This window comes from Saccostrea cucullata, unplaced genomic scaffold (assembly GCF_032062105.1).
Source record: "Saccostrea cucullata isolate Sc308-1 unplaced genomic scaffold, CSIRO_AGI_Scuc_v1 ctg3251, whole genome shotgun sequence".
Lineage (NCBI taxonomy): Eukaryota > Metazoa > Mollusca > Bivalvia > Ostreida > Ostreidae > Saccostrea > Saccostrea cuccullata.
Window position 1 is genome coordinate 72,701 of NW_026938572.1, and position 11,512 is coordinate 84,212.

At 32.1% G+C, this 11,512-nt stretch overlaps 2 long non-coding RNA genes across 3 annotated transcripts; one reads left to right on the top strand and one right to left on the bottom strand.

Annotated features, from left to right (window-relative positions):
• Positions 1-1,234: 1,234 nt before the first annotated feature.
• On the bottom strand, positions 1,235-1,965 carry LOC134250697 (uncharacterized). Its single transcript, XR_009988563.1, has 3 exons — positions 1,782-1,965; positions 1,623-1,678; positions 1,235-1,354 (listed from the first exon to the last, which is right to left on the bottom strand). It is a non-coding gene; the product is annotated as an uncharacterized LOC134250697 (long non-coding RNA).
• Positions 1,966-5,378: 3,413 nt separating this feature from the next.
• On the top strand, positions 5,379-11,209 carry LOC134250695 (uncharacterized). 2 transcript variants are annotated; one of them, XR_009988560.1, is made up of 7 exons: positions 5,379-5,479; positions 6,066-6,130; positions 6,207-6,298; positions 6,449-6,560; positions 10,621-10,723; positions 10,873-10,923; positions 11,168-11,209. It is a non-coding gene; the product is annotated as an uncharacterized LOC134250695 (long non-coding RNA). The 2 variants fall into 2 exon arrangements; XR_009988561.1 differs by lacking the exon at positions 11,168-11,209 and having other exon boundaries at positions 10,873-11,049.
• The last annotated feature ends 303 nt before the right edge of the window (positions 11,210-11,512 follow it).

Sequence of the window (11,512 nt, forward strand, 5' to 3'; positions counted from 1 at the left end):
GTGATAACTCTTTGAAAGTTAGGGGAATTTATTTTTTGATAATTCTGCCGGAATGGAAATTAGGCAGCCAGATCGATTGGTCAGGAGCTAAGGAGGCCTAATATGCATGCAAATCTCGTGCCCATCTGTCTCTGTGTCTGATGCTATGGAGGCCAAATATGCATGTAAATCTTGCACGTCTGTCTTTGTGTTTGACGTCAGTGGGCGAGGACTATTGAAAATTGGCATGGGAGTCCTTGTGTAATTTAAATCTATTAGTCTACATTTTTAAATTCTAAATCTACAATTTTTAATATTTCACAATGAAATGGAAATTTTACTCGAAGCCCGTTATGCAGATTATCCCATGTTTCCCACTATCGTTGATGCCCTGGCATACAACACTAACTAGACAGTGATTCCTTAAACATCTCCGGTACTTATTGGCTTGGAATCATCATCCTTTGTCAGTTGATGCATCATCATAGGTCTTCAGAGTGTTTTAACCAAAATGTAGGTAATGATGACCTACTACTGGAATTTCAAGGCTTTGTGATAGATTTTACAATTTATCAGAAGAGGGATTCAAGATTCTTAGGGCTAATGTTCTTGTTAAACACTGATATCCACACACAAATAAGAGGAAACAGTACAACATACTCAAAATGGGTAGATACAAAAAATCCTATTGGAATAATATTTTAAATTCCTAAGGGATTTTTTTTTAAAACTAAGATTATGAAATTAAGACGAAGATGGCACAAAAAATAATCCTATAGGAATAACTCTCAAATTCCTATGGGAATTTTTATCCTAAGGGAATTTTTTTTCCTTAGGGAGAAAAAAATTCCCTTAGGAGAAATTTTGTTTCCTATAGGATATATTTTCTCCCATAGGATTTATTTTTCTCCTGTGGGAAAATAAATTCCCTTAGGAAATTAAATTCTCCCATGGTAAATTTAAGTCCCACAGGAATTTTTAAATATCCTGTAGGAAATTAAGAAATCCTGCAGGATTTTGATAATATCCCTCAGGATTTTTATTTTTCCTACAGGAACTTTATTTTTCCTATGGGAATTTTTTGTTCAAAGGTGATTATCTCACCTGACAGGTGAGATTTACCTGTAACAAAGGTAGTTATGAACTCTGTGAGTGATGGTCTACCACTTGGTATGCATGATTTTCATGTGAAGTGAGGATTTGGCGGGCGCCAAAATGCCACTTTTGAAGTGGCATAATTATCCGGCACAGTGTTAACCTTTCACATTATCGCACATGCTATCGTTACACGTGCATTCATTTTGGCACTTTTTACCATAATAAGGAGGCCTGCATTTCTCCATACAAAACTCTCCCAAGAAGCCAATTTGACATTCTGTAATGCATATATTAAAATTAAAAGTGACTTTTCTACACTTTTGGAATTCAAGAAGTTTTAAACACCAATGAGTTTCAGATAAATCCAAACATCTTTTATAAAGTTTTTGTATTTCTTATTAATGAACTTTATAGAATATGTTTTAGAGAACGAAGCACTTTCCTTATAGAACCAGAGAGGAATAGGAAGAGAATTGCTACACTTAACTTATTTTTTAAACCTTTAAAAAATGATTTTTTTACATGTTAGAGTCACAACATATTACCTGTACATTTCCTAAGACTTGAATCCCAAACTGTTCCATAGCAGCAGCCATCTTTCCTATTAATAATGTTAGTAGTACAAATGAAGATGATAAAAATGCGTCTTTCCTGAAACAAGTATCGCTTCTCAGGAAACTAATTATATTTCGTTAAAAATTTACCTGTCATCCGCGCAAGGTCCTTTCTGTGATCGAGTCATGAACATGAAAAAGAATACTAGCCATAAAACGTAAATAACTTTCATTTTTTAGGGTGATATCATTTCCAAATAAATAAATGTCTAAAGAAAACTCTTACATCATTGTGTATCATACATTTAAGGAAGGATGGAAAATTCTTCCCTGTACTTGCCTTTTAATTAGAATAAATGAGTTTGATATTAAATCAATTTGTATTGAAGTACTTGATGCTGTGACCTAGTGTGTATCTATAATTAAATCGTTTCTGTATAGTCTTGGTCATCAAAAAACATATTGTATATTAAAAAATCATAAGGCCACAGACTTTTTTATTTCTTTCGTTTCTTTAGTTCCTAGATGGATAGGTTTTTAGAAAGAAATAAACACTTAAACCCGATATAACTTGATGTTAGGGACGCAGTTATGATAAGGCTGTCCGAAGGCTTAAAATGTCTTAAAAATATACATTTTATTTTGAGCTAGATTTTAATTTCAATATGTTATCCTTGTTTGAAATTGCAGTCAACTTGAGATAACAGTTTAATCAGGTCTTATAATAAAGCATTTCTGTGATGTCAGATGACTGTGTTGATCACGTGACTGACATTTTTTGATATTCTTAAATATTGCACAAAAATCGCATCGGCACAAGTGCATAGCACAATTATTGTGCAAAGTTTGTTATATAGATCAATTCATCGTGATCCATGGTACTTAAAAATTGCTGGGGGCAGGTTTAATTTTTTCTTCTTAAGAAAATATTTTACGATGAATTACAATTACTAACGTAAGAAGGGGTATTTTCCACTCTTAATCGCGATTTATACAAAAACGGATAAAATACATACGATCCCCCAGCAAAATTGAGTTAGAAGACATACTTCTCTTTTAGATTCACGCAAAATATCTTCAATTTATCCTTGTCTTTCACTTGTGCCAGTCCAACATAAACACGATTCATAAATTCTATCTCTGTCTACGGAAGTGTAAGGGGAGCGTTTCAAACATTATTTTTTGCTATTACTTGAATATATGCATATCGGACAAGCAAAATGAATTGAGATATTTAAATATCACATGATAACATTATAACAGCACATACAAGCTTATAAAAACAAACCTTACTCTTGAATTAAACACAAATCCCCATGATAAATCTACATGCTGTGTAATAATTATGACACTTTCCCCGTCATGTCAGCTCAAGTATGCAGTGACTTGACGTCATATTCTATTATGACGTCATATCTAGGTAGTTCAGAGAAGTTACTACAGTTTGAACAGTTTGATATTTTACGGGCAGCCTTATCCTAGCTGCGGAGATTGGGTTGTATAATATTATAACTGATATTTTTATTCATCTCATACGTGTTGGTGAATGAAATTAACCGTTGTAAAAACCTATGCTTCATCTACTGGTAGATGTTTTATTAATAGTACTTCCAGTTTCGATACGATTTTTCGCTTTAAAATTTATTTTATCAAAACTTTTATTTGCATAAAGTCTTGCCTATTTAAAATGAATGAGTTAGAGTAAAAGCGTCGTTAAAAGCTTGAAAAAAAGTTGTATATGTCGAAGAAGTGGCTTGTTTAGCAAAGTACCTGGCCCCGGGATCATGAAGCATCTTAAGCCTAAGTCAAAAGATGCCTAAGATGCTGAAATTTTTTAGAGGTCAAGCAGCCCAAAATGAAAATGCTTTCCGATTTGGTATCATCAGCCTGCTGTTGCATGCAAATTATGAGTTTCCTTTAACAGGTTTTGATTGATTGATTGTATATTGTTTAACGTCCCTCTTGAGAATTTTTCACTCATATGGAGACGTCACCGTGTGCCGGTGAAGGGCTTCAAATTTAGACCTATACTCGGCACTCAGGGCCATTGAGCAGTGTGAGTTTTTTATCGTGCCAGCGCCTACCGTGACACGGGACCTACGTTTTTAAGGTCATATCCGAAAGACCCGTGACTTTCACTTCTAGTGCCGAGCGCTTGGCGAAGGAACAGTCACTACCTTTGTTTACGTCTTAGGTATGACGCGGCGCCGCGAACGAGAATCGAACCCGGGCCTCCCGATCACGAAGCGAACGCTCTACCACTAGGCAACCGTGACCTGTTTTAACAGGTTTTAAAGATTTTATAGATAATTGAAATTTTGATTCAAGTCTAAGTCTGTTCCTGAATTGGCTACTTGAAGAAGGATTCTACCCCGCCCTCTCCTTCATTTAAATAGTTTTCAGATAAAGTAAAGCCTAACAGTTAACATCATTTTACATGTATAAGATTCCTTTAACATCTTCAGTAATGCTTGCTTATATACTACATATGTCTACCTAGTAATGTAGGTGTAACGAATCTACAAGTAGCCTTGCCTAGTACGTTTGTAAGTTGCCAACATACAAAGAGTAATTTTTATGACCCTGGGTCATTACAACTTTGAGATAGATGTTCGCTTGATGTAAAGCTCCAGCAATAGCCATAAAAAAAATTTCAAAAACGCAGATGGCTAAATTTCTGAATTTTGAACACGATCTACTCACTCTCTTTCGAGGCATATCAACATCAACAGTGCTACGTTATCAGATTGTACGTCATCAATTTGAATCAAAACATCCATGTAGTTTCACTTGGGAACACAGGCACTTGACGTTACTTATTTTTCTTTTAATAGAAAAAAAATACCCTTACCTTATAATAAACCAAGGTCCCCAAGGCGCCATCTTGAATTTTTCTAGGCCAGCCACATCAGCACGATTTTTCGCTCGAAACGGAATGACAATATAACTTTGCGATCCTCTTCGTGTAGCGGCAGGTCCTTCAACATCTATACTTACGACCTATTCAACCAAATCAGCACATTTCGTTTGCAATTAATTAAAATCTCTCCTCGTTTACTATCTACTGCTTCAGATATGCGAAAAATCGCCAAAGGGGGGCCGGAAGTTTACATCATTATGTTAATGGGAATTCCCTGCATGAATCTGATTGGTTAACATATTGAAACAGAACAGAAGCTTTGCGGGAAAACTTTGTAGGCTTACCATGCTTACTAAAGAACAGTCGAGGGCTTTGAATTTAATTGAAAGTGGACATAGTTGTGTAATTTTGGGACAGGCGGGGACGGGAAAGTCATATCTAATAAAGGAAATGCTTAAAAGAATTAAAGACAAACGTGCATCCGTAACCGCTAGCACGGGTTTGGCGGCACGACAATTCCAAGGCGCCACAACTATTCACCACTGGGCAGGGCTAGGAGATGGAAGGTTTGAAAACCAGCACTTATTAAAAATCCTCAGTGAAGAAACCAAGGCCAGAATTCAGAAATGCGACTTGCTAGTCATAGATGAAATATCTATGATCAGTAGGAAAATTTTTGAGAAGGTGTGTTTAATTTTGTTTGAGAAAATGAGAATGTTGCCATAAATATTACCCTGTGTATTTTCTTATAAAGTGCAATTATATTAGCATTACCATGGGAAACTATCACAAATATTAACTGTTATGGGATGGTTATAGACCCGTTCCGATTTTGTTTTTACGTAGCAGACAGTATTTCCGGTTTACGGGAGAAGTAAACACTGGACTAGCCTTTCCAGATAACGCCATCTTTGCCAAGAACGATAACTCTAATCTATTGCAGAACTGTTCGGAGTCGGCCATGTTGACTTCATATGGCTCGGAGTAAGTAAGTATTTTTTGTTATAAATTATATAAAATAAGATAGGACTTTGACATAACAAAAATTGAGTAATGCTGGTAAGTTTTGAGTATATATCATCTTTTATACAGTGTTTTGTTCTTGGAAAATCGCGTAAAGCACGAATAATGGTATTTTATTATGTACACGGGCGTAATGAAAATATGAATATTTTTTTTTTTGGAGGATAATGATAGGGTACGCTCAAGTTTCACACATTTTCGTAAGCGGTAGACATACTGCTACAATATGTACGATTACTGAAATTTTGGAAGCTATGGCTTTCTCTTGCTGATTTTTTAAAGATTAATGCCTCAGTAATGTGACATGGAAAATTGATATTATAATGGCAACACGAGGGCACACTCATAGTTTCCTTCAATAATTAACTGATATATGTAAATTTAAGATATTAAAATACATATTTGCGAAAAATCAAGTTAGAGTTTAATTTATTCAATTACTTTTATGCCTCCCAATAGTTTCAACCATTCTAATAATTGAGTTACCTCCCTTTCATCATAGTCTTTTTCAATATATCATAAGAAAAAAGTGATTTATATATCTTTTTCAGACAAATTTCACCAGTTATATTGGGATGCTTTATGAAGTGTAAATAAACTTTCCTGGATAATCAAGGTAAATAGAATTTCATAAAATATCAATGCTTCCATACAATTATTTGCAAGAATTACTAAAAATTGTTTTCTTCCAGATTTCAGTGATTACCTAGCCAGAGACTGTGTGTAAATATTCTTTCGCTTGTTTGTTTATTCCTGTACATACCCCTTGTTGGAAAACTCAAGGGTAATTTCTTTACAATATTTAGAAGAACAATTATAAAGTTTGCCACATATAAAATGTAAGAATTTATTACAATTCTTTGAAATTATTAATGAAAATTTTTTTTTCAAATATGATAAATAATTAAATATATATTATGAATTTTATTTTCAGATTCATATTTGGTTTTTCTTCATTGAGGATTTTTCCTAAAGACATTGAAAAAAAAAAGAAAAGAAAAGAAAAAAAACAAAAAAAAAAAGATTTATTCAGTTGAGCTTTTAAGGTATGTATTTATTAAATAATACAGAGGGATCACTTATTATGGCACTTGTCCATCTGTCAGTCTGAAATAAAAATAATACCAATGCAGGTGACACTATCAGTATGAATTATATATGTGTGTGATGTGTGTCCATCGTCTAGTGTTTGTCTCGTTTTACTAACATGCAATATCATCATTTCTTTCAAAACAGCCAACATAGTATATGTGTATATAGGGTAAATATATTTGTTAAAACTAACTTATCATAACCAAAATGTCCCTAACCAACAAATTAGTGGTCGAAATATATGAGAGATGCAAAGGGAACATCAATTCAATTCACAGTGATATATGCAGAGTTCTGGGTAAAAGTCGAGAAGAAATTGACAAGAAATCACTTTATGTTAAAATCAAAAGAAATAAAGCAAAGATTCAACAGCTGAAAGGGAAAAAAAACTGTGAATGTGAACATTTTTTAAGAAGTACATTTAGTGTACCAGTGAAAGTGACATCTAGAGCTGAACCACCCTCACTGCCACCACCACAACCACCACCAGCACCAATAGACCATAGTATTCAAATTATTCAGTTACAAAAGAAAGTGTTACTATTGAAAGACCAGCTAAAGAAAATTAAAAGTAGGAGATATGAACAAGCCATACAAAGGAAAGACCGAATTATTAAAAATCTGCGATCAAAATTACATGTTTCAAGAAAAATGAAAAAAGAAGAGAAGATAGACCGAAAAAAAGACAAAGAAGTATGTGTACAGGTAGATAAAATACTGAGAGACAAAAGTGTTCAGTGTAACTCTTTAAATGTTATTTTAAATGATTTACAAAAAGAACTTGATATTTTACGTTGTGAAAAAGAGGAAGAACAGGAAGGGTGTGACACAGTTAAAGTTTTAGATTTTAGGGAAAATACCAGAGGTAGACCATTTGATCATAGGATTAGGGAACTTATATATTTTTTTAGAACTCATAACATTGGTATCGAACATGTCGAACCAGTAGTTAATGCTGTTTTATCTTTAGTGAATTTTAAAGTGAAAGAACTGCCATCTAAGAGTACTAATGCAATTTTTAGCAATGAAATGGGTATTTTATGTAAAAAACAGTTAAAAGAAAATTTTTTAAATACAGAAAATTTAACTATGCATAGAGATGCTACCACAAAAAAAGGAAGACATTTTTATGGTTTGAAAATAGCCACAAATAATAATATTTTTACTGCTGGTTTAAAAGAAGTAAGTGACGGCAAGGCTGACACTTACGTCCAAACTACTTTAAATATTTTAAATGAAATAACTGATGGTCAGTCTTGTGACATTTTAAATAAGATTTCCAGTTTTATGACAGACCGTAGTGTTACGGAAGAGAAAGTTAACAGTATTTTAATGAAAAAATGCAGGGATGATTTTAATTGTGACAAGGACTTTTATTCTTTTAAATGCTCTGTACATGCTCTTTTACAGTTTTCGGATCAGTGTTTGAAAGAAGTTTTAAATTTTGAAAAAGATGTAAATGTTTCTTTTAACAATGTATCTTGTAGAAGTAAGGAATCTTACACCTTTTATCTCATTTCATGTGTATCCAAACTTTTTTTTAAAGATGGAACAGGTGATCCCTTTTTAACAGCAACCTATGTAAAAGAACAAGGTTTTGACAAAGTACCTGTGGTGAAAGTCAAAGGGAATAGATTTAATATTTTGTTTTATAATGCTGTAGGAATTTTTTGTATGAGAAAGCATATTTTACAGTATTTGTTATCCACAAAAAGTTCTTTGAATTCTTGTACTGATTTTATCGTGTGTGGCTTACAAAACAATCATATTTTATGTATTTTAAGAGCACTTGGTATTATATGTAATTCATTTTCTGAACCTTATTGGTCCAAGGCGGAAGAGCTACCCACTGCTTTGTCTATGGGTAGCGTGTACAGAAGAGTTGTTCAATTTTTAGATCTGTGTATACAAGAACCTTTTTTACTTTTATCAAGAAAAATTTCTCTGTTTTATGGTCCTTTTCTTCCAACTGATGAATTTGAGGAGGTTTTATATGATGATTTTTACAATGATGTAACATGTTCGATATTGAAAAAGTTTTGTATATCTTTAAAAACCAAGTCATTGTCACTGTTTAGTCCTTTTATTGAAGAAACTGGAAAATATTTTAATCCATCTGAAGATGTTGTAAATAAATGTAATAGTTGTGGCACAAATAATATTACTGTAGAAAGACTAATGGACAGGTTGGACAAGAAAATGATGGATACGCCAACGTCTAGCGTTTTTAGTGTAGAAAACCTTATTTTATTTAGTGAAAATAAGACAAGTGAGTGGTTAAAAGAAAAGACAGTGTCAGAGAAGAAAGAGCTTTTAGGAAATATTAGGAAGGAAGGGAGGGAAGTTTTGTGTAAGAATAAGTTAGAAAAGAAATTGTTATTTCAAAATCATCTGAAAATTATCAGAGAAAGACAAGAAAATGTAAAAGCAATGAAAGAAAGAAAAGAGGAAAAATTGACAAAAGCAGTAGATTCGATATCAGACGATGGATTATGGGACACGGAAAGCAAGGTTGACAGCAGTTTACAACATATAAAGAAGAAAAACGATAAAATTACAGCGGTGAAGAAGCAGTTGAACTTATACAAAACAATATTTCCTCTAGAAAAACAACATAAAGGATTGACAAAATTTTCGGAAAAAGGAAAACTTTTTACGATTGAAAAATTAATTGAAAACTTGAAAACCATCATAAAGCTAAAAAGGGAAAGGACCCAACGGGAAGTGATTCCATCTACACTAGTTAGGAAAAAAATCATTCATACCTGGACAAACGATGAATATGAAAATGTAGAATGGAATGGTGAAATTGTTGGTTATGACAATGGAATATTCAAAGTAATTTATGATTACTTCAGTATTAAGCATTTTAATATGAAGTTCACACTAAACTCTTTTTAAAGTGGTATAGTGTGTTTGCATGTAAGTAAATCACACAATGAAAATTTTGTAAATCACTGACAGTGTTTTCCCTTTATTTTAAAGTAATGGGTTAAAGATGAGTTGTTACAGGCTAAGGCTATGTTAACCTTACAACAAAGTTTGATTTGCAGGCAGCATTTTTATCAGTCAAAGCGGTCAATTTGGCTGACTGCTGGTTCTTAGGGAAAACACTGCACTGTAACAATTTCACATCCCCAAACCTTTATAAGATATGTATTGAGTTCATAAATGATAGTTTTGTTTACTGTGTCAAGTTATTTAAGTTTTTCTTCATGAATTATTTATATTTCTAAGACAATATTCAATTTAATTCAATCAAAAAAGGAAAAAGAAGAATGCATATCTTAAATATAATTTTTCATTTGACTTGACTTTGTAAACATTACAATACCTTGAGTGAATGAATTTTAGTATACCTGATTTACTGATTACTAGGGCCATATTTTAAAAATATATATATATTTAATTGATGAGGGAAATACCAAAAAAAAATGTAAAGTTTTAAGTCAGTAAGCCTGTAGAGGTCAAATAGCAAATATATTTTTTTAATATATGGCATAGTATAAAATAATTTTCTTCCTATCACCTACATTATTTTCTCTAAAATACTTTTAACTTATTGAATGTGTTTTTAAAAAGGGGTATGGACTATGGAGTGATAAACAGTACTTAAACATTTGGTACACTTTATTTGAGAAGTAAATAAAAAAATCATTTTGTGTATAGAATTTTGAATAGAAAATAAGTAACATTTTTATTCTTGTATTGTTTCAAACTCCACATAGGTAAAATTTCTTCTTATTTCAAACTATTCCTTTCAAAACCCATCACAATTTGTTACAATGAAGTATAACATTCCAGTGGTGTGAGGTGGTTAAAATTTTAGCAATATAGTATACTTTAAATATTTAAGAAATTAAAGCATTTTATCTGAAAGTCAATTATATATGTATGTCTTGTATTTGTAATGTCTTACTTTGTATTACATGTCTGTGTCTTTAAGTAAAGTAGATTTTAATATATTTTGCCTCATTATGAACATAACTGACTTATTCAAATATATTACAACAGGTGCAGTATTGGCTGGATGGTTGTGAGAAGGACGATGATGTTTATGAATTAACAGAACAGGAATTTTATACAGATTTGAAGGACGGAAATTTGTTTATCCTTAGTAAGTGCATTTTACATTTCCTATTTGAATACACTGCTTTTTGGGGGGATGTAATTAATTACTGGGATTAAAATTGTCCTAATATTTCATTATAACTATGTAACCTAAGAATATTTAGTCATTAAAATGAGTATTTATTTAATTTTCAGACAGTACACAGTTGGATCATTGCTACACAAATTCTTGAAAAAGACTATAAGGTTTATTGATTTTTTAGAGTTATCTTTCATAAAAATGAATTATCTTTCTTTGAAATTACAGTCTTATATTTGTAATTGGATTACCTCCCTCTTTGAACAACTGTTTCATTAAAAGAATAAAATGTAGTTTTCAATTATTTATAATTTCTTCTTTCTCACTCTGAATATATCAAAATTCAATGCAGTCTTAAGTTATATTAGCAGAAAGATATTTGAAAATGTTAAATATTGTTTTTTTTTTCAGGTTTTACAATTTTATGTGGAAAGGCTAACTGGACATCTGATATATCTGAGTTACTATATAGGCCATGTCTATCGCTTAGATTTATAACCTTACAAATTTATGAGAGGTCTTGGAATTATCTAGTTTTATACTGAGAATGTTTGCACCGACATCCGTGTAAAACTCAGTGCTCATTTGTTTATGTTGAGGAGGTACTGTTTACATATAAATACTAAAGTAGGTAGGCCTAATAGACGAATTTCACATTCCGTAGAGTTATCTCATTTTTCCCACTTTGTCTTTTGTAAGTTACCTGTTAATATTTTTAATCTCTAAACGATATTGGACAATTACGATCTGTACCTG